General features: G+C 39.7%; 1 long non-coding RNA gene across 1 annotated transcript in view; it reads right to left on the bottom strand.

Moving 5' to 3' along the window:
* Positions 1-2,204: 2,204 nt before the first annotated feature.
* Positions 2,205-20,759, bottom strand: part of LOC102555050 (uncharacterized) — a 90,495-nt gene continuing 71,940 nt past the window's right edge. The window contains exon 3 of the long non-coding RNA XR_005493940.2: positions 2,205-8,926. This is a non-coding gene — a long non-coding RNA (uncharacterized LOC102555050). The remainder of the gene's footprint in view (positions 8,927-20,759) is intronic.

Below are 20,759 nucleotides of genomic sequence, written 5' to 3'. Positions count from 1 at the left end.
CAGCTTGAGACCCATGCCATGAGGAGAAGCCCACCCCAAGACTGCCTGGAGGATCAGAAACCAGAAGCTGGATGGCCCAGGGACCTAGGACAGAACCAAAACTTGTCAGAAAAAAAAAGTAAGGGAATTATTCCTAATGATATTCTACCATCCCCATAGACAGGAGCCTGGCGTAATCACCATCAGAGAGGCTTCATCCAGCAACCGATGGAAACAGATGCTGAGACCCTAGAGACAAACATTAGGCAGAACTCAAGTGAATTCTGTGGAAGAGGAGGAGGAAGGACTGTAGGAGTCAGAGAGAGTGAAGACCACCATAAGAAAACCCACAGAATCCACAAAGCTGGATTCATAGGGCTCACTGAGCCTGAACTGATAGCAAGCTTGCATAGGCCTAACCTAGGCCCCCTGCATATATGTTATAGTTATGTAGCTTATGTTTCTGTGGACTCCTAACAGAGGGAGCAGGGACTGTTCCTGACACTTTTGCCTGCTTTAGGGACTTTTATCCTCCTACTGGGGACACCTCATCCATGCTTCATATGAGGGAAAATGCCTAGTCTTGGCCTTTATCCCTTGTGACTTTTAATATTTTTCCTTTGTTCTGTACATTTGCTGTTTTGATTATTATGTGGCAGGAGGATTTTCTTTTCTGGTCCAATCTATTTGGGGTTCTGTAAGCTTCTTGTATGTTTATAAGCATCTCTTTCTTTAAGTTAGAGAAATGTTCTTCTATGATTTTGCTGAAGATATTTTCTGGGCCTTTTAATTGGGAGCCTTCTTCTATTCCTATGATTCTTAGGTTTGGTCTTTTCATAGTGTCCCAAATTTCTTGGATATTTTATGTTAGAAACATTTTAGTTTTTGAATTTTCCATATCTTCTAAGCCCGAGATTCTCTCTTCCATCTCTTATTTTCTGTTGGTGATGCCTGAGTCTGTAGTTCCTGTTCTCTTTCCTAGGTTGCCCATCTTCAGGATTGCCTCAGCTTGTGTTTTCTTTATTGCTCCTATTTCTGTTTTCAGTTTTAAACCATTTTATTCATTTTCTTCCCCTGTTTGAATGTATTTTCCTTTATTTCTTTAAGGGATTTACTCATTTCCTCTTTAAAGGCCTCTCTCATCTTCATAAGATTAGATTTTAAAGTCATTTTCTTTTGCTTCAGTTGTGTTAGGATATCCAGGGCTTGCTGTAGTGGGATAGTTGTGCTCTGGAGGTGCCCTACAGCCCTGGCTTTTGTTGATTGTTTTCTTATGCTGTCCTCTAGCCATTGGCTGTTCCTTGTGTTTGGAGGCCTGGTAGTCCCTGATGTCAGCAGGCCTCTGGGATTACAGAAAAAGCTGCAGGAAATTGGGAGGTGGGGTTTAAGAGGGTCTCACCTGGTAGCCCCCAGTGGCTGCAGGCCTCTGGGATTGTAGTGAAAGGTGTGAACTAGAAGATGAACAGGGCAGACCTCAGGGCTATTGGGCTCATGAGGGGACCCAGGGGAAAAGGGTTTGAGGCTTGGGGAATCTCGCCTGGTTGCTCCAGCAACAGGTTTTCAGGGATATAGGCAGCTGCTGCAGCAAAAAGTTCTCTTAACCACTGAACCATTTCTCCAGTCCCGTCTTCTTACTTTTTAAATTTAACACCATCTAAACTGAAATGCCTATTTAAAATCAAGTGAATTTTAAACTAGTGACAAAAAATTAGGTAACCTAAGAATGCATGCTTTTTCCCTTCTGCCTGGTCCTTTCTGCTGGGACAGACGGCTAGCTAATCTGTTTCCCTGGAAGACAATATATCCTGAGACATACCAAAGGATCCACTGCATTCAGAACATTTGACATCATATCCTGAAAGATACAAGAATAACCACTGCACTTAGAGCATTTGATACCACATCCTGAGGCATCCCAGGAGATCTGCTGCATCCTGGTCATCTGACACCACAACTGGACACATCCCAGGAGATCCACTGCACCCAGGACACCACACCTCGAAATCATCCCAGGAGTTCCTCTGTACACAGGGCAACTGGGCAATTGACACCACAGACCTCCAAGAGGCTCTGAAGACCTCCCAGAGGCTCTGTGGCACCCGGAGTCACTGGCCCAAAAGACTGAAAGCCTCCCTGGAGTTTGGCTTCACACAAGGAAACAGAAACCACAGTCTATTGACACATACACAGCCCGCACCCCCCCCCCCGCCCGGGAGAACAGCTTCATACCAAACAACAGTTTGACTGCTCCTCTGAAGACCCAACAGTCTGCAGGCCTCCCAGGATACCTACTGCAGCCAGGGCAACAAATCAGCAGCTTCTCTGCCCCTCTGAAGACCCTCCAGTTGGAAGACCCCACAGGCTGTCTGCTACAGCCAGGGCCACAGGCCTACCAAGAGCCCTGTTGCAACCCAGGGACAAAAGAGGAAAACTCCAGACAGAGTCACCCAAACCATCAAACACTAGGGATAACCAGATGGCAAGAGGCAAGTGCAAGACCATAAGTGGCAGAAGCCAATATACATGGGAATCATTAGAACCCAATTCTCCCACCACAGCAAGACCTGCACACACCAACGCACCTGAAAATCATAGAGCTAACCTAAAATCCTATCTCATGATGATAATAGAGTTCTTTAAGGAGGATATTGTCGGCGCCTGTGCCACCAGTGTATGAATATCGGGCGTAGGTCTGCGAGATTGAAATAAATCGAGTCCACGGATCACCAGTTTTCAGCGAGTGCCCGCAAGGCTTTACTGAGATCTCCTTATATACCCGAGGCAAAAGCCTTGGAAAAACAAGGCAGGTGAAAAATCCCCAACTAGGAAAACAGGAAAAGTCTGTGTGGTGAAAGTTCCGGCCCAATCAGGGGCATAAACAACTTCTTAACAACAAGTAGGAAGGCTCAGTGGGGAGGAAGGGTGCCATGGAAAATCCCAGCCCCAAATCAGGGGCTAAGAACAGCTCCCAAGGGTGTAAACAATTTCTTGCTATAGCAGGCTAAGAGGCTCAGCGAAGGGGGAGGGAAACACCAAGGTAGGGCCCAACAGGATATAAATAATTTACTCAAAGAAATACAGGAAAACACAGGTAAACAGGTAGAAGCCCTTAAAGAGGAAACAAATAAATCCCTTTAAAAAATAGAGGAAAACACAATCAAACAGGTGAAGGAATTGCGTAAAATGGTCCAAGACCTAAAAGTGGAAGTAGAAAAAATAAAAATTTAAAAAAAAAAACACACAAATGGAGGCAAACCAGAAAATGGAAAACCTAGGAAAGACATCAGAAATTACAGATGTAAGTATCACCAACAGAATACAGGAGATAGAAGAAAGAATCTCGGGTGTAGAAGAGATTGAAACAACTGTCAAAGAAAATTCAAAACATAAAAAAACTGCTAACCCAAAACATTCAAGAAATTCAGGGCACAAATGAGAACACCAAATCTAAGAATAATTGGAATAGAGACCAAATATTCCCGGCTCAAAGAACCTGAAAAGGTCTTCAACAAAATCATAGAAGAAAACTTCCCCAACCTAAAGAAACAGATGGCCGTAAAGGTACAAGAAGCCTATAGAACACCAAACAAATGGGATGAGAAAATAAAATTCTCTCATCTCATAGTAATCAAAATACTAAATGCACACAACAAAGAAAGATTATTAAAAGCTGCAAGGGAAAAAGGCCAAGTAACATACAAAGGCAGACCTATCAGAATTACACCAGACTTTTCAACAGAGACTATGAAAGCCAGAAGAGCCTGGTCAGAGGTCATGCAAACTCTGAGAGAACACAAATGCCAGCCTAAGCTACTATACCCAGCAAAACTCTCAATCAGAGAAACCAAAATATTCCAGGACAAAACCAAATTTACACAGTACCTATCCACCAATCCAGCCCTACAGAGGAACCTAGAAGGAAAACTCCAACACAAGGAAGATACCTACATCAAAGAAAACACAACATATAAAGCATCTAACAAGAAAAGGAGAGAACTTCAAGCACATAAAGCCACCTACAAAAAAACAAATATAACAGGAACCAATAGTCTTTAATATCTCTCAATATTAATGGACTCAACTCACCTATAAAAAGACATAAGCTACCACATTAGATACACAAACTAAATCCAACCTTTGCTTCATACAAGAAACACACTTAAAAAACAAAGACAGACACTATCTCAGAGTAAAAGGTCTTCCAAGCGAATGGTCCCAAGGAAAAGGCTGGAGCTGCTATCCTAATATCCAATAAAACGGACTTTCAACCAAAAGTTGTCAAGCATGATGAGGAAGGACACTTCATATTCATCAAAAGAAAATTCACCAAAAGAAGGTCTCAATCTAAACATCTATGCCCCAAATGCAATGGTACCAACATTCATAAAAGAAACTTAACTAAAGCTTAAAACATACATTGAACCCCACACAATAATAGTGGGAGGCTTCAACACTCCACTCTCATCAATGGACAGGTCACTGAAACAGAAACTAAACAGAGACACAGTGAAACTAATAGAGGTTATGAGCCAAATGTATTTAATAAGTGTCTACAGAATATTTCACCCTAAAACAAAATGATACACCTTCTTTTCAGTACCTCATGGTACCTTCTCCAAAATCAACCATATAATTGGTCACAAAACAACCCTCAATTGACACAAGAAGATTGAAATAATCCCATGCACCCTATCAGAACACCATAGCCTAAGGTTGGTCTTCAATAACAACAAAAGCAACAGAAACCCACATACATGTGGAAACTGAACAACTCTCAGTGATAATTTGGTCAGGGGTAAAATAAAGAAATTAAAGACTTTCTGGAATTTAATGAAAATGTTGACACATCATACCCAAACCTGTGGGACACAACAAAGGCAGTGCTAAGAGGAAAATTCATAGCACTAAGTGCACTGGTAAAGAAACAGGAGAGATCTTACACTAGCAACTTAACAGCACTCCTGAAAGCTCTAGAACAAAAAGAAGCAAATTCACCCAAGAAGAGTAGATGGCAGGAAATAATCAAACAGTGGGCTGAAAACAACCAAATGGCTCATGCTCTAAGATCAAGAATCGACAAATGGGACCTCATAAAACTGCAAAGCTTCTGTGAGGCAAAAGACACTGTCATTAGGACAAAATGGCAACCAACAGATTAGGAAAGGTTCTTTACCAATCCTACATCTGATAGAGGGCTACTATCCAAAATATAAAAAAAAAAAAAACTCAAGAAGTTAGACTCTAGAGAGCCAAATAACCCTATTAAAAAATGGGGTACAGAGCTAAACAAAACATTCTCAGCTGAGCATTAATGAATGGCCAAAAAGCACCTAAAGAAATGTTCAACATCCTTAGTCATCAGGGAAATGAAAATCAAAACAACCCTGAGATTCCACCTCACACCAGTCAGAATGGGTAAGATAAAAAACTCATGTGATAGCAGATGCTGGCGAGGATGTGGAGAAAGAGGAACACTCCCGCATTGTTGGTGGGATTGCAAACTGGTACAACCATTCTGGAAATCAGTCTAGAGGTTCCTCAGAAAGTTGGACGTTGCACTACCTGAGGACCCAGCTATACCTCTCTTGGGCATATACCCAAAAGATGCCCCAACATATAAAAAAGACACGTGCTCCACTATGTTCATCGCAGCCTTATTTATAATAGCCAGAAGCTGGAAAGAACCCAGATGCCCTTCAACAGAGGAATGGATACAGAAAATGTGGTACATCTACACAATGGAATATTACTCAGCTATCAAAAACAATGACTTCATGAAAATCATAGGTAAATAGAATGAACTAGAAAATATCATCCTGAGTGAGGTTATTCAATCACAGAAAAACACACTTGGTATGCACTCATTGATAAGTGGATATTAGCCCAAAAGCCTGAATTACCCAAGATGCAATCCACAGACCACAGGAAGCTCAAGAAAAAGGACGACCAAAATGCAGATGATCCCACTCCTTCTTAAAAGGAGAAAAAATATCCATAGGAGGGGATATGGAAGCAAAGTTTAGAGCTCAGGAAATGGCCATTCAGAGCCTGACCCACATATGGCCCATATATATACAGCTGCCAAAACTAGATAAGATTGATGAAGCTAGAAAATGCATGCTGAAAGGCACCGGATATAGATCTCTCCTGAGAGACACAACCAGAGTATGTCCAATACAGAGGTCAATGCTAGCAGCAAACCACTGAACTGAGAATAGGACCTCCTTGTGGGGAATTAGAGGAAGGATTGAAAGAGTTGAAGGAGCTTGCAATCCCATAAAAACAACAATGCCAGCCAACCAGAGCTTCCAGGGACTAAACCACTACCGAAAGACTATACATGGACTGACCCAGGGCTCCAACTACATATGCAGCAGAGAATAGCCTTTTTGGGGCACCAGTGGAAGGGGAAGCCCTTGGTCCTGTCAAGGTTGGACCCCCAGTGCAGGGGAATATGGGGAGGTACAATAAGGCAGATGTATGGGGGAATACCTGTATGGTGGAGGGGAGGGAATGGGGGCTTATGGACAGGAAACCGGGAAGGGGTATAATGTTTGAAATGAAAGTAAAGAAATATATCTAATAAAATATTTTTTAAGAAAGAAACAAAGAGAACAATGCAAAGAATCAACGAAACCAAAATCTGGTTCTTTGAGAGAATCAACAAGATAGATAAAGCCCAAGCCAAAGGGCCCTGAGGCAGTATCCAAATTAACAAAATCAGAAATGAAGAGGAGACATAACAACAGAAACAGAGGAAATTCAAAAATCATCAGATCCTACTACAAAAACCTATACTTAACAAAACTGGAAAATCTAGATGAAATGGATGGTTTTCTAGACAGATACCACATACCAAAGTTAAATCAAGCGCAGGTAAACTTTATAAACAGGTCCATATCCCATAAGGAAATAGAAGAAGTCATTAAAAAATCTCCCCACCAAAAGGAGACAAGGGCCAGAAGGATTTAGTTCAGAATTCTACCAGACCTTCAAAGACCTGATACCAATATTTCTCAAACTAGTCTATAAAATAGAAACAGAAGGAACACTACCTAATTCATTCTATGAAGCCACAATTACTCTGATACCTAAAACACACAAGGACCCTACTAAAAGAAGAACTTCAGACCAATCTCACTTGTGAATATTGATGCAAAAATATTCAATAAAATTCTTGCAAACCAAATCCAAGAACATATTAAAACAATCATTCACCACGATCAAGTAGGCTTCATCCCAGGGATGTAAGATTGGTTCAATATATGAAAATCCATTAACATAATCCACTATATAAACAAACAAAGAAAAATCACATGATCATCTCCTTAGATGCAGAAGAAGCATTCGACAAAATCCAACACCCCTTCTTCAATCAGGAATTCAAGGCCCATACCTAAACATAGTAAAAGCAATTTACTGCAAACCAACAGCCAATATCAAATTAAATGGAGAGATACTTGAAGCAATCCCACTAAAATCAGGGACAAGACAAGGATGCCCACTCTTCCCATATCTATTCAATATAGTACTCGAAGTGCTAGCTAGAACAATAAGACAACAAAAAAAAAGATGAAGGGGTATACTAATTGGCAAAGAAGAAATAAAGGTATCACTATTTGCAGATGATATGATAGTATACATACGCGACTCTGAAAATTCTACCAGAGAACTTCTCCAGCTGATAAACAACTTCAGCAAAGTGGCCAGATATAAAATTAACTCAAATAAATCAGTAGCCTTCCTTTATACAAATGATAAACAGGCCGAGAAAGAAATTAGGGAAACAACTCCTTTCATAATAACCACAAATAATATAAAATATCTTGGGGGAACTCTAACCAAACAAGTGAAAGATCTGTATGATAAAACTTCAAGTCTCTCATGAAAGAAATCGAAGATCTCAGAAAATGGAGAGATCTTCCACGCTCATGGATGGGCAGAATTAGCATAGTAAAAATGGCCATTCTACCAAAGCCAATCTACAGATTCAATGCAATCCCCATCAAAATCCCAACACAATTCTTCATAGACATGGAAAGAGCAAATCTCAAATTCATCTGGAAAGCAAAGAAAAATAAAACAAAACAGAATAGATACGTTGCCGCTGACCCATGAACAGAAGCTGCTGACCCCTCTGGTTGAATTAGGGAAAAGCTTGAGGAAGCTGAGGAAGAGAGTGACCCTGTAAGAGGACCAGCGGTCTCAATTAACCTGGACTCCAGAGATCTCTCAGACACTGGATCACCAACCAGGCAGCATATCCTAGCTGATATGAGGTCCCCAACACATATACAGCAGAGGACCGCCAGGTCTGGGTTCAGTCAGAGAAGATGCACCTAACCTTCAAAAGACCGGAGGCCCCAGGGAGTTTAGAGGTCTGGTGGGGTGGGGAAATCCACGTGGAGAAGGAGGGACAGGAGGGAGGTATGGGATGTGGAACAGTCGGAGAGTGGACCAGGAGGGGAATAAAATCTGGAGTGTATAAATAAGTAAGTAAGTAAATAAATAAATACTTTATTTTTAAAATATAATGCATGCTTACACCTTCTAAAACTGAAAATACAGTGGAACTTTGAAAAGCACTGCGTCTGGACTTCCATCTAGAAGTACCCACCGCAGGATACTGCACAGGTGCAGAGCCAGCTGTCTCACTGTGTGTCAGCCACAATGCAGTAATACACAGCAGTGTCTCTCAGGGAAACCCGGGGCAGGCTCAGAGTGCTGAGCTTCCTGTCAGCAGAGATAAACAGAGATGCCACTTCATTTGCCACATAGTCTTTATATCCTTGAATAATAAATTGTGGTCCCTGGTGGGAGGCCTGCCGGTACCAGTAGATGTACTCGCTTGTAGCAATGTTTGTATGGCTGCAGGACACATTCACTGCTTGCCCTTCATAGGAGTCCCTGGAGAGGGGCTGGGTCGTCTTGGCAAGGCTCCACGAGGCTGTGGGAGCAAACACATTCGTCATTCCTATCCTGAAGCAAGATGAGTAGAATCCCCCCATGCAGTTCACATAGCTGTTTCTCAGTCGAACCTACCCCTTACTCTTCCTGTCAACCATACACATGTACCAAATTCACTTCCCATCTGTGATTCAGATCAAAACTACCCTTTCCTTTAATTCAAGAGATGCCAGGATCACAGGTACAGTGACAGCAGCTACTTTCCCTGTCCCTTGCACGATGTGAGTGATCAGTGACCATGAACAACTTTCTCACCCCCAACAAATGCTTCACATAAAAGCCGGGTAAAGGCCAGCGATGAGTAACACCACAAAGCTTTGCTGGGTATCTTGGATAATGAGTAGTTGGCCTGCCTCATTGAAGAACCCTGTCCAGCATCCAAAAGCCCAGGTCCTAATTCCTTTGAATCCAAAAAGAACTCACCCAAGACCAGGAGCACAGTCACTTTTGCCACCTGCTTCATAGTCTCTTTGTAAGCACAGGCCCTGAGTCTGTGCTAGACCAGAGTAGGAACCAAGGAAGAGACAGGGAAGGCGTTGCCAGGCACCACTCTTGCTTCCCTCACCTGGGTGTGATCCCCAAAGAACTACCAACAGCAGGGCAGCAGCTGCCGACTGTAAGACTTCCCTTCAGAATTCAAAGCCCCAAAGCAAAAGGAAGTAGAGGAGGAGGGGGTGGGCGGCAGCCTCTGAGAGTAGCAGTCTGGGTTTCGCTTTAAATGTTTGGTGCAGTCAAATCGATGAGGGGATCATAAAGCAACTACACGACAGGTAGCTTCACTCATGCTCTTCTTTCCCTGTCCCTGTGGGACAGCCCCAGAGGGAGGTCAGCTACGGTAGACATCCAACACTCACAGACTCATAGACTAGGCAAAATCTTTATTATCTAGCACGCTATGGCCTGAAATATGCCCCAGAAGATAGACCACAAGACCCTTATCTCATCTCAAAAAAGAACGGATGAAAAGTCTGAACCGGGACCTTCCATCTCCTAATTCATGGGTATCTTTAAAGGATCTCAAGTCCACGTATCATCTATTTTCCAAGTACTGTTTAACATGCATCAAACAGGGAAGCAGACCCTCCCCACCCAGTGGGGCCACATTCTCAAACCAACTCGGTGTGAAGCAATTCATGGAGCCAGGGAGAAAGTGAGACAACGAACTTCTTTCATTAATGGCTCTAAGACCCCAAAAAGGGAAATCCTACTAGAAAACTAATAGGAGAGAGGGGGGGGGGCTGAAATCACAGTTCTAAATATATAGAATAGACACTACAGCCTGTTGCAATGCCAAGTTTTCTGAAAGACAATTTTCAATCCACCAAGGAAATATAACTTTGAACAAGTGAGAAAATAAAGAAATGGGGAAAGGAGAGAGCTAAAGCCTTATATTACATGGAAGGTCTGGGGCTTCTTCAGTGAAGAGGCAATCAAGAGAAAGCAATCTCCCTAACAAATGCTTGGGGTTGTTACAGTAAACATAATGTAAATATCCAAAATAATAAAATATTATTTTACATCATATATTCTATATTATTAAATAAAAATATAATGTATAAATAAACAAAAATTAAAACATGAGTTTCCAAATAGCCTTCCACTATGCTGTACCTGTCAGTTACATAGGATATCACACACATTCTGAAAACATCCTGCCTACAAACACTCGCACTGAGTTTAATAGGCCAATAGACTAAAGGAAACACTTGTCTTCACTCCATGTCCCTGGGAACCAGAAACTGGGTGCACAGTTTGTGATTACCACAAGTGTGGAGGACTCTAGTGAGAGACAGCAGGAGCTTCCTAACAGCATCCCATTTCTGTAATTGTTTCCTCAACAGCTTCTACTGTCCCTTTCTGATCTGTCTTCCAATTAAGGGCTCCCTGTTTTGGTCTGGGAGCGGGGCGGGGCGCGGGGCGGGGCGGGGCGGGCCGGGGCGGGGCGGGCCGGGGCGGGGCGGGCCGGGGCGGGGCGGGCCGGGGCGGGCCGGGGCGGGCCGGGGCCAAGCCGGGCGTTCTTGTGTGTTCTCATCTCTGCAAGTGTTTAGGGGATTTCAGTAGCATTTACAAGGTGATTAATCAGCCAGTTTCGCAGGTTTTCATTTTCTCAAACGGAGTAAAGATTATCACTCAACAAAGAACTTCATCTGCTTAATGTTCCTAGAAAAACAATAGTTTTTTAACCTTTAATTTGTAAAGTGTTGAACTAAAAACATCTATAAGCTAAAAAGAAAATTAGGTGTAATTCAATTTTTCGAAAATTCGAAATGAAAATAATAGATTGTAAATACATTTAAATTTTGGTCTTACGTTTTTACTCATCCACTGTATCATCCACAGCTCAAAATCATAATAATGCTAAGAAAATTGGTTGTTTCTTTTTCTCTTAAAAAAAGTATAAGGAAAAGTGGCTTTTCCCACGAGGCAGAAGCAGACAGGTCATCCCAAAACAAACAAAGTATCATGGATAGGAATAGATGATTACTTCTAAAATAATGTGTTCCCTTTGAACAGTATTTTCTGATGGTGACTTGGGGGAAAAGACCAGGCATTCTACATCCATATACAACTACCTCCTGTCTTCTGATATTGATAGTTTCTCTCTCTCTCTCTCTCTCTCTCTCTCTCTCTCTCTCTCTCTCTCTCTCTCTCTCTCTCTCTCCCCACCCTTTCTCTCTGTTAGACAATGGCATTTTCTCAATTGAAGTTCTTTCCCAAATGACTCTACCTTGTGTAAAGTTGATATAAAACCATATCCCACAATTGATACCTTGTCAACTTGACATACATACTACTTTTCAACTGGGACTTTTCTTTTCTATTTGTACCCCAAGATGTCATGTTAATATTTTTATCACACTATAAATCGTCTCAACTTTTAGAAGTCCCAGAGTCTAAAAATTCAAACATTTTAAAGTTCTGCCTCTTTAATCATCCAAAGCCTCTCTAAAATATCCAAAAATCTCTCTAAAATTCTAATCTTTAAGATTCAAACATCCCTCTAAAATTCCAAAGTCTTTCAACTGTGGGCTCCTATAATATCAAAAATAAATTAAACACCATCTTACTCAGAGAGGAAAAAATCAGGACACAGTCAATCAAGTCAAACCCAGATCCGACAGGGTAAAGCTCAATGTCACTCACAGTATTCTGGGATCCAATGGGGCTCCATTTCTCCAGGTCTACTTTTAATAGCACATACAACTTGTCCCATAAGCTCAGGCCAGGTCCCTCCACAGTCTCTGCCGCCCTTGGTGGTCATCCCATGGTAGTGATATCTCCAAAATACAAGGGTCTCTGCTACAACCGGACTGCAACTTACTCAGTATCCTCTCCTGAGCTCTCTTCACTGACCTAACCTTGTCACACAGTACAATGCCTCAACTGTTCTCCATAACCCCTTCACACCTTCAAAATCAATACCACCTACGAAACCCTTACCCATTACTCAAGTTCAGTGGCCAGCACAAGGTACCCTGGCTCACACTGGATGACAGCTTCTGTGTGATGACCCAAAGAAAACACTTTCCAGAAAATTTTTGCCCCAATGGTGCTAGTCTTTTCTTAGTCATTGCTTATTCTTCATCCCATTTGACTAATATTGATTATCCTTGCAAAGCAAAACTTGAACTTTAATGGTTCCTGTCTCTTGTTAATCACAACCAATCCTTCAGCTCCTGCTGATGAGAAGCACAAGTTTTTAAAGTATTGAACGGTCCCAGATAGAGTCTTCAAGGGACTATAGAACCTTCTATCAGAAACTTTGCAAGCCAGATCTCCTCCTTCACAGTTCTCAGCATTTATATGTGTCAGACACTGACAGAACAGCCCACTGAGCTCTGATCAGATGGAATGTCTTGTTCCTCATGCTTGCTCGGCCTGCTTTCTTACATATTCCAGGACCACCAGTCCAGGGAATGGCATTGCCCACAGTGAGCTGGGCTCTCCTACATCAATCATCATTCAAGAAAACACACTACAGGCTTGCACACAGGTCAATCTGGTGAGATAGTTTTCTCACTTAAGGTTCCCTCTCCCCAAATGATGCTAGCTTGCGTTAAATTGGTATAAAACTAGCTAGTACAGTTTTCTTGAACAATGGCACCTTACTAGTTATGTGAACTCAATGAATATTCCAAATGAAGCATACATATCTAGAGATTAAAATCTGACACCAACATATGAGAGAAAGCATGATATATTTGTCTTTCTGGGTCTGAGTTACCTCACTCAGGATGATTATTTCCAACTTCATCCATTTTCATTTGAATTTCATGATCTTGTTCTTCTTAACAGATGAATAATATTCCATTGTGTATAAGTCTCAGATTTTCATTATACATTCATCAGTTGGTGGTCATCTAGGTTGTTACTACTTCCTAGCTATTGTAAATAGAGTAGCAACTAACTTGGAAAAGGAAGTAGATCTGTAATAAGGTACAGTCCCTTAGGTATATGCCTAAGAATTGAATAATTATGTCATGTGATAGATCTATTCAGCTTTTTGAGAAAAATTCAAAATGTTTCCATAGAGACTATACCAGTTGGCACTCCACCAAAAGTGACTAAGTGTTTCTCTTTCCCACATTTTGAACTTCATCTGTGGTCATTTGGTTTTGTTTGTTTGTTTGTTTTGCTTGGACATTCTAACTGGGACAAAAGGAAATCTGAAAGTAGTTAATTTGCATTTCCCTGATGGTTAAAATTGTTAGACATTTCTTTAAAGTGTTTCTCAGCATTAGCATTTTATATTTTGAGAACTCTCTGTTTAGCTCTGTGCCACAGTTTTAATTGTGTTGTTTGTTTTTTGTTTTGTTTTTTCATGTTTAGTTTATTTAGTTGTTTGTATATTTTATATATTAATCCTCTGTCAGATGTAAAGCTGGTAAAGACTTTTCATCCATTCTGCAGGCTACTCTTCACTCAAAAGGTGGTAGACTCTGTTCAAAACTTTTTAGTTTCATGTGGTAAACATTTATCAATTTTTGATCTTAATGTCTGTGCAATGCTTGTTTAGAAAGTTCTTTCCCGTGTCTAAAAGTTTAAGCTTGCTGTTTTCTCCTCTATCAGGTTCAAGGTATCTGGTCTTAGGTTGGAGGTCTATGACCCGTTTGAACTTGAATCTTGTGCAGGATGAGATAGTAGATGCTATCTTTTCTCTAATGTATATTTTTTTACCTCTGTGAAACAATGGGTGTTTTTATGTAGACTTATTTCTGAGTCCTCAATTCTAGTCTGCTGATCCACATGTCTACTTTATGCCACTGCCATACTGTTTTTCGTACTATAACTCTGTAGTGTAACTTAAAATCAGAAATGGTGATATCTCTAGCAGTTCTTTTATTGTTCAGAATCATTTGAGCTATCATGAGTTGTCTTTGTTTGTTTATTTGTTTGTTTTTCTATAAAGTTTAAAAATTTTTTTAATTCCTGTGAAGAATTGAATTGGAATTTTGCTGGTGATTGCAATGAATCTGTAGGTAGCTTTTATAGGTTGGCCACTTTCTAATATCATTCCAAATAATCTATGAAGTGAACATCTTTCCACCTTCTGTTTTCTTTCTTCAGTGTCTTAAAGGTTTTACTGTACAAGTCTTTTACTTTACTTGTTAGATTTATTCCAATATTTTAAAGTAATTGAAAATTATGTCATTTTCCTTTATTTCTTTGTCGGCATGTTTATCCTTTGTATATAAGAAGGCTACTTACTGATTTTTATGTGTTGATTTTGTTTCTTTCTACTTTGCAGACTATATTTATCTGTTGTAGATGTTTTCTGGTAGAGTCTTTTGAGTCTTTTATGTATAGAATCATATCATTTGCAAATAAAAATATTTGACTGTTTCTCTTTATTTCCTTTGCTTGCCTTATTGCTTAAGCTGACATTAAGTACTATGTTGAGAGAAAGTGAAGAGAGGAGGCAGCCATACCTTGTTCCTGATTCTATGGAATTGCTTTGAGTTTTTGCTACTTAGAATATTTACACACTGGAGTACTACTCAGCTATTGAAAGCAGTGACTTCATGAAATTCATAGGCAAATGGGTGGATCTAGAAAATATCATCCTGAGTGAGGTTACCCTGTCACAAAAGAACACACATGGTATGCATTCACTTATAAGTGGATATTAGCCCCAAAGCTCAGAATAACCAAGAAACAATTCATAGACCATATGAAGCTCAAGAAGAAGAAAGATCAAAATGTGGATGCATCTGTTCTTAGGAAGGGGAACAAAATACTCAAAATACAGTGACAAGAGTGGAACAGAGACTGAAGGAAAGGCCAACCAGAGACTGCCCCACCTGGTGACCCATCCCATATGCAGTCGCCAAACCCAGTCACTATTGCTGATGCCAAGAAGTGCTTGCTGACAGGATCCTAATATGGATGTCTCCTGAGAGGCTCTACCAGAGCCCTACTGATACAGACTAAGAGGCTGGCAGCTAACCATCAGACTGAACATGAAGACCCCATGGAGGAGTTAGAGAAAGAACTGAAGGAGCTGAAGGGGTTTGCAACCCCATAGGAAGAACAACATCAACCAACCAGATCACCCCAGAGCTCCCTGGGACTAAACCACCAACCAAAGAGCACACATGTGAGGACTCATGACTCCAGCTGCATATGTTGCAAAGGATGGCATTGTCTGGCATCAATAGGAAGAGAAGCCCTGTAAAGTCTCTTTTCCCCAGAGTAGGGGAATGCCAGGGTGTTGAGATGGGAGTAGGTGGGTGGGAGGGAGAGCATCCTCATAGAAACAGGGAGAGGGAGTATGGGAGGGGGGAACTGGGAAAGGGGATAACATTTGAAATGTAAATACATAAACTGTCCAATAATTTTTTTAAAAAAATGGTTGCATATAGTGTTGTTGTAAACAGCCTTTATTATGTTGAGATGTGTGCTTGGTTTTCCTCAATTGTCTGGGGATTCTATCATAAAAAGGATGTTGGATTTTGTTGTAGTTTCTTCCTGCATCTAATGAGAGGATCATGTGGTTTCTGTCCTTGAGTCTATTTTAGTGCTGGATTACATTTCCTGATTTCCATATGTTGAACCATCCCTGGGATAAAACTGATTTCATCATAGTGGATAACTTTTCTGATGTTTTCTTGAATTACATTTGTAAGTATTTTATTGGGAATTTTATCTATATTCATCAGAGATAGTGACTTATTATTTTCTTTCTTATTAGGTCTTTGGTTTATGATCTCAATGTAATGCTAACTTTGTAAAAGAAATTTGTAAATATTCTTTCCTTTTCTGTTTTGTGGAGTAGTTTGAGGAGTATTGGTGGTAGTTATTTGAAGGTCTAATAGAATTCTATGCTGAAACCATCTGACCCTGGGCTTTTGAAATGGGAGAAGCAGTAAATTTTTAGTTACTGCTCCTAACCCATTGAATGTTACGGGTCTATTTAAATTTTTTATTTCATCTTGACTTATTTTATTGGTTTGGTTGTTTGAGACAGGACCTCATTTATGTATCCTTGGCTACTCACCATGCAGACCAGGTTGGCCTTGAATTTATAGAAATCTGCATGTCTCTAAATTTCCTCAGTATCTGTTATAATATCTCCATTTTCATCTCTAATTTTACTAAATTGTATTCTCTATCTTTTTTGGGGGGGTGGTTAAATTGACTAAAGACTTATCAACCACCATTTAATTTTTTCTCTGGGTTTTCCTGGAACTCATTCTGTAGACCAGGCTGGCCTTTGCCTACCTTGTGATAGTCCATTCGAAAGAATAGTTTTTTACATTAAAACCCAGTACTTCTAAAACTCTATCTTTTTATTTATCCATTATTTTCCTTTCCATACACATTCTCTAAGATTTTACTTCCAGCCTTAAACTTTTGTTGTTTTTCAAGTTTCATACTATTTGTATCTTTGATCATCATTTCTGTCTTGTATTAATTTTATATATATAAATTCATATATGATATATAATATATATAATTTTATATATATAAATTTATTTATTATTTATTTATATATATAAATATATATTAATTTTATATATATATTCTGAGGAAGTGTTTGAATCTTTTGTTTTTACTTTGTTTGACTTTATTATTTATTTAATTGGTTTTGGCACTTGTAACTGAACTCAGGACTGCATTCATGTTAAACATATGCTCTTACACTGAGGCTCTGACACTGAGCTGCATTCCCCAGCCCCTATTTATTTTCAAATAAATCTCTAGCCTGATATGGCCCTGCATGTAGTCATCACGTGTGTACTGCCCAGTCCTATGAGAATAATTCCCATTGCTAACCCTGAGATTTGAAACTCCATTACAATTTCCTGAGAAGTGCTGCTAAAGCAACTTTATCATCTGAAAATCAGCAAATTGCGAACATACTGAAATTCATTATAATTCATACAAAAATATTTCATAATGGTCCTTGCTTTCTAATAACTCAAAAACACAAAGTAAACTAGTGACTTCCTAAGAGGCAAACTCAACTTTCTTTACTTAGAATATCTTGTCATTCAACAAGCCAAAATCTAACCTAAATTTTAATACAAACAACTTTGTCCTTCTGACTTTCAATATCCACATTTATTGCTACTATTCACCTAGATTCAAGCTCTTGGCTTAGCTCCAACCTCCCTCCTATCTGCTCTACAAAGTAGACGAAAAGCACGCAGCCTCTCTCTCTCTCTCAGTGTGTATAAGGAACTTCATGGTGTTGACACAGTTCCAACAGGTGGACAAAGGCAGCTTGGAACAGCTTCTGGAGCTGATCAGCCTCCCTAAAGGAAAGGCACTTTTACTTTTTGCTCCAGAAGTATATACTAAAACGACACATTTAAATGCTACAATGACCTAATATCCTATCCTTTCATGTTTAAAATTTCTGAAACTACAGTGGTGGATCTCAGGGTTCCTTTTTCTTCCTTCTCCCAGAACTAACTTTTGACTGACAAACAATGCTCTCCTGGGTATGACTAGACATTGTGATTCCCTATCCCCTCTGTGCACATATGATGTAGGATTCACTGATAACACTAATTTATTTACATGAATTATTCACCTTATAACTATGATACATTTAATGAGGTCCCATGAGGAATTCAGTTCCTCTTTGCCCCAGAGACACATTTTGAGAGCAAAGGGCGATTAATGAGAGAAGAACTATAATGAACCACTAGAGGCATCCTAGGTCTTACCGGTGATATAGGCCTGAACCTGAAAAACACAGGAGATTAATTAAAAAGTTAAGCTTTCCTTTGGGTTGTTCATCTTACCAGATAATCCCTATGGATCTGTAACTTGTCAAAAGTAACCAACTCTACTCTTATATCTTCCCAGAACTTTATATGTCTTGATTTAAAGTGCATAACCTCTTGAGTGTCAGTAAACCTGGCAGAGCAGAGGTAAATGGGGATGTCTTCTATCTCTATTCCATTGTGCCCAGCATCCTTCATCATTAAGAGACAATACAGTGTGCAAAAAAACTATTAGTCTAGTAGTTGTTTTATGAGGAGTTGGCCTGTTCAACTCTTCCCATTCCTACCTGAATTGTTCTCTTAAGTGCAATCAGGAATGCAGCTGCAGTTCTGAAAGTGTGAGGGCTTTGGAGTGGGAAGGCATCTTGTAGTTGACCTGTAGCAAGTCAATCATTTCTTAGGACAGAGAGCAGATGTTGGAGATACACAACTTGTCTAAAGTCATAAAGTAGCTAACGGGCTCTATAGCTAGCACTTTAGTCTTCTTGCTCAGTATTCTTCCAGATAAGCATATGAGTATCTGCCGCCTGAAGACAAGTCCCATGGGCAAAATGTTAAGACCAGATTATATTTAGTAAAAATGCGATGCCTCAAATAATGTAACTATTTCTAATTCTTTGACCTATGTTCTCAGTTTTTCTCTAAAATAGATTTAACATTTTGTGTTCTTCCCAAAGTTAATTGTATATATTTCATATCTTTTCTATCATATTTTTATAAATACATCTTTAATATTAAAGTTGGAAAAAACAAACTGATATATCGCATAATGGAGTAGTATTCTGTGATTTAGAAAGAATAAAAATTGATAAAAGAAATGAAACTTGACATAATTATATTTAGTAAAAGAAACTAGATTCCCCCCAAAAGTACATTTTTATCTACTTACCTAAAACTCTGAAAATGCAAATTATTCAGTAGTAACATAAAATCTATTATTACTTCCTTATAGAGAAATCAGGGCCAAAAGAATACTCTTTTTCTTTTTTTCTTTCTTTCTCTTTTTTTTTTTTTTTTGAGACAGAATCTTACTCACTAGACCAAGCTAGCCTTGGACTCAAAGTTCCTCAACCTCCAAATACTGTAAATATAGGTAAAATCCACTAATCTCAGCAGAAAATGAGATTCTAAAGGGACAAAAGGAGACTTTTCAAAATATTTGTTAGATAATTTGGTTGTCTCATGAATGTATACATAGTCAATATTCATCAAAGCATATATTCCAATATTTTTGGCATGTTTCCCTGGTATTCTGTGGGAATTCTAATAACATTATAAATATATATGTAATTACATATATGTATATTATATACATGTTATGTATTGTATGTATATTACATATATATACATGTATATACGTACATAATATATAATGTATTATAGTACATAATACATATAAATTTATAAATATATAATATATTTTAAATTTTATAATATATATAATATATATGTGTGCACATCTCAGTTATGCATTCTGGGGCTAGGGAAATAACTACACAATGAGTTCAGGGACTACTGGGCCTACTGTGATTTGGATTTCAGTCAAAGCACCATTAATCACTTGAGCTCCAGAAGTCCTTACTTTAACTAAATGGTCACAATATTCCTCAAGATCTCCTGGAATCAATTTCAATTCTGAACCAGTATCCAGTAGCTCCTGGAAAGTCTGATTGTCTCTTTTCCCCCAGTGTCCAGTTACCCTTGTAAAAGACTGTTGACACCTCTACAGAAGAATGAGAAAAAGAGTAACAATAAAAAATTAAGTATTTTACCAAGGCCCTCCGTTAGGAGGAATCAGCCTTCCCTCCTTAAAGGGGCTTTGAGTCTGCAAACTTGTTCAAGTCTGGAAATTGTTTCATAGGCTCAGATTCCCTCTTGCCAGGATCCAATGTAACCTTTCTTCCGTTTGCAAATTTTTCTTCATAGACAGATCAAACAAAAACACCATGTGCTTCTTACCTATTTCATGCCTGGAAATATGACTGAATAACCAGTACTGAAGGTCTATAGGAGTCATGCCTCCATTAAAAAAAAAAATCACTTTACCTGTGCTGCCTATTTATGGGTCAGGCCATGTGGTTATTTGAATAAGAATGGCCACTATGCATACGTAATTGAGTGCTTAGTCACCAGGAAGTGGCACTATTTGAAGGGATTAAAAGGATTAGGGTCAGAGGCCTATCCATTAGCACCTGGCTGGGTGGAAGCCAGCCTAAGGTCTGCCTGGAGTAGCTACCACTAAGATGAGCAAGTACTTGGTGGGGAGATAGAAAAGAGAGAAGCAGAGTGGTTTGGGCCCAATGAAGAGAGGTGGAAGCTATGGTGGTGAGAAACAGCCTGATGTGAGAGGTCTATGCTGCCACCTGAGGGCATGGTGACATCCTGTGCTGCCACCAAGAGCCATGTTGGGGCCCAAGCCCTTACTGTTGCCAAGGTCTGTGTTGATGTTCATGGCCCATGTTATCATCAAAGGCCATGTGGATGCCCATTGTCTAGGCTGCCTCCTGAAGCCATGTGGATGTCCCAGAGCCTTGCTAAGCTGGCCTTACCTCTTTCTGGGCAGTGCAGGAGAGCTGG

Source organism: Rattus norvegicus, chromosome 15, assembly GCF_036323735.1.
Source record: "Rattus norvegicus strain BN/NHsdMcwi chromosome 15, GRCr8, whole genome shotgun sequence".
NCBI classification, from domain to species: Eukaryota; Metazoa; Chordata; class Mammalia; order Rodentia; family Muridae; genus Rattus; species Rattus norvegicus.
This window is presented reverse-complemented; position numbering and strand designations above follow the sequence as displayed.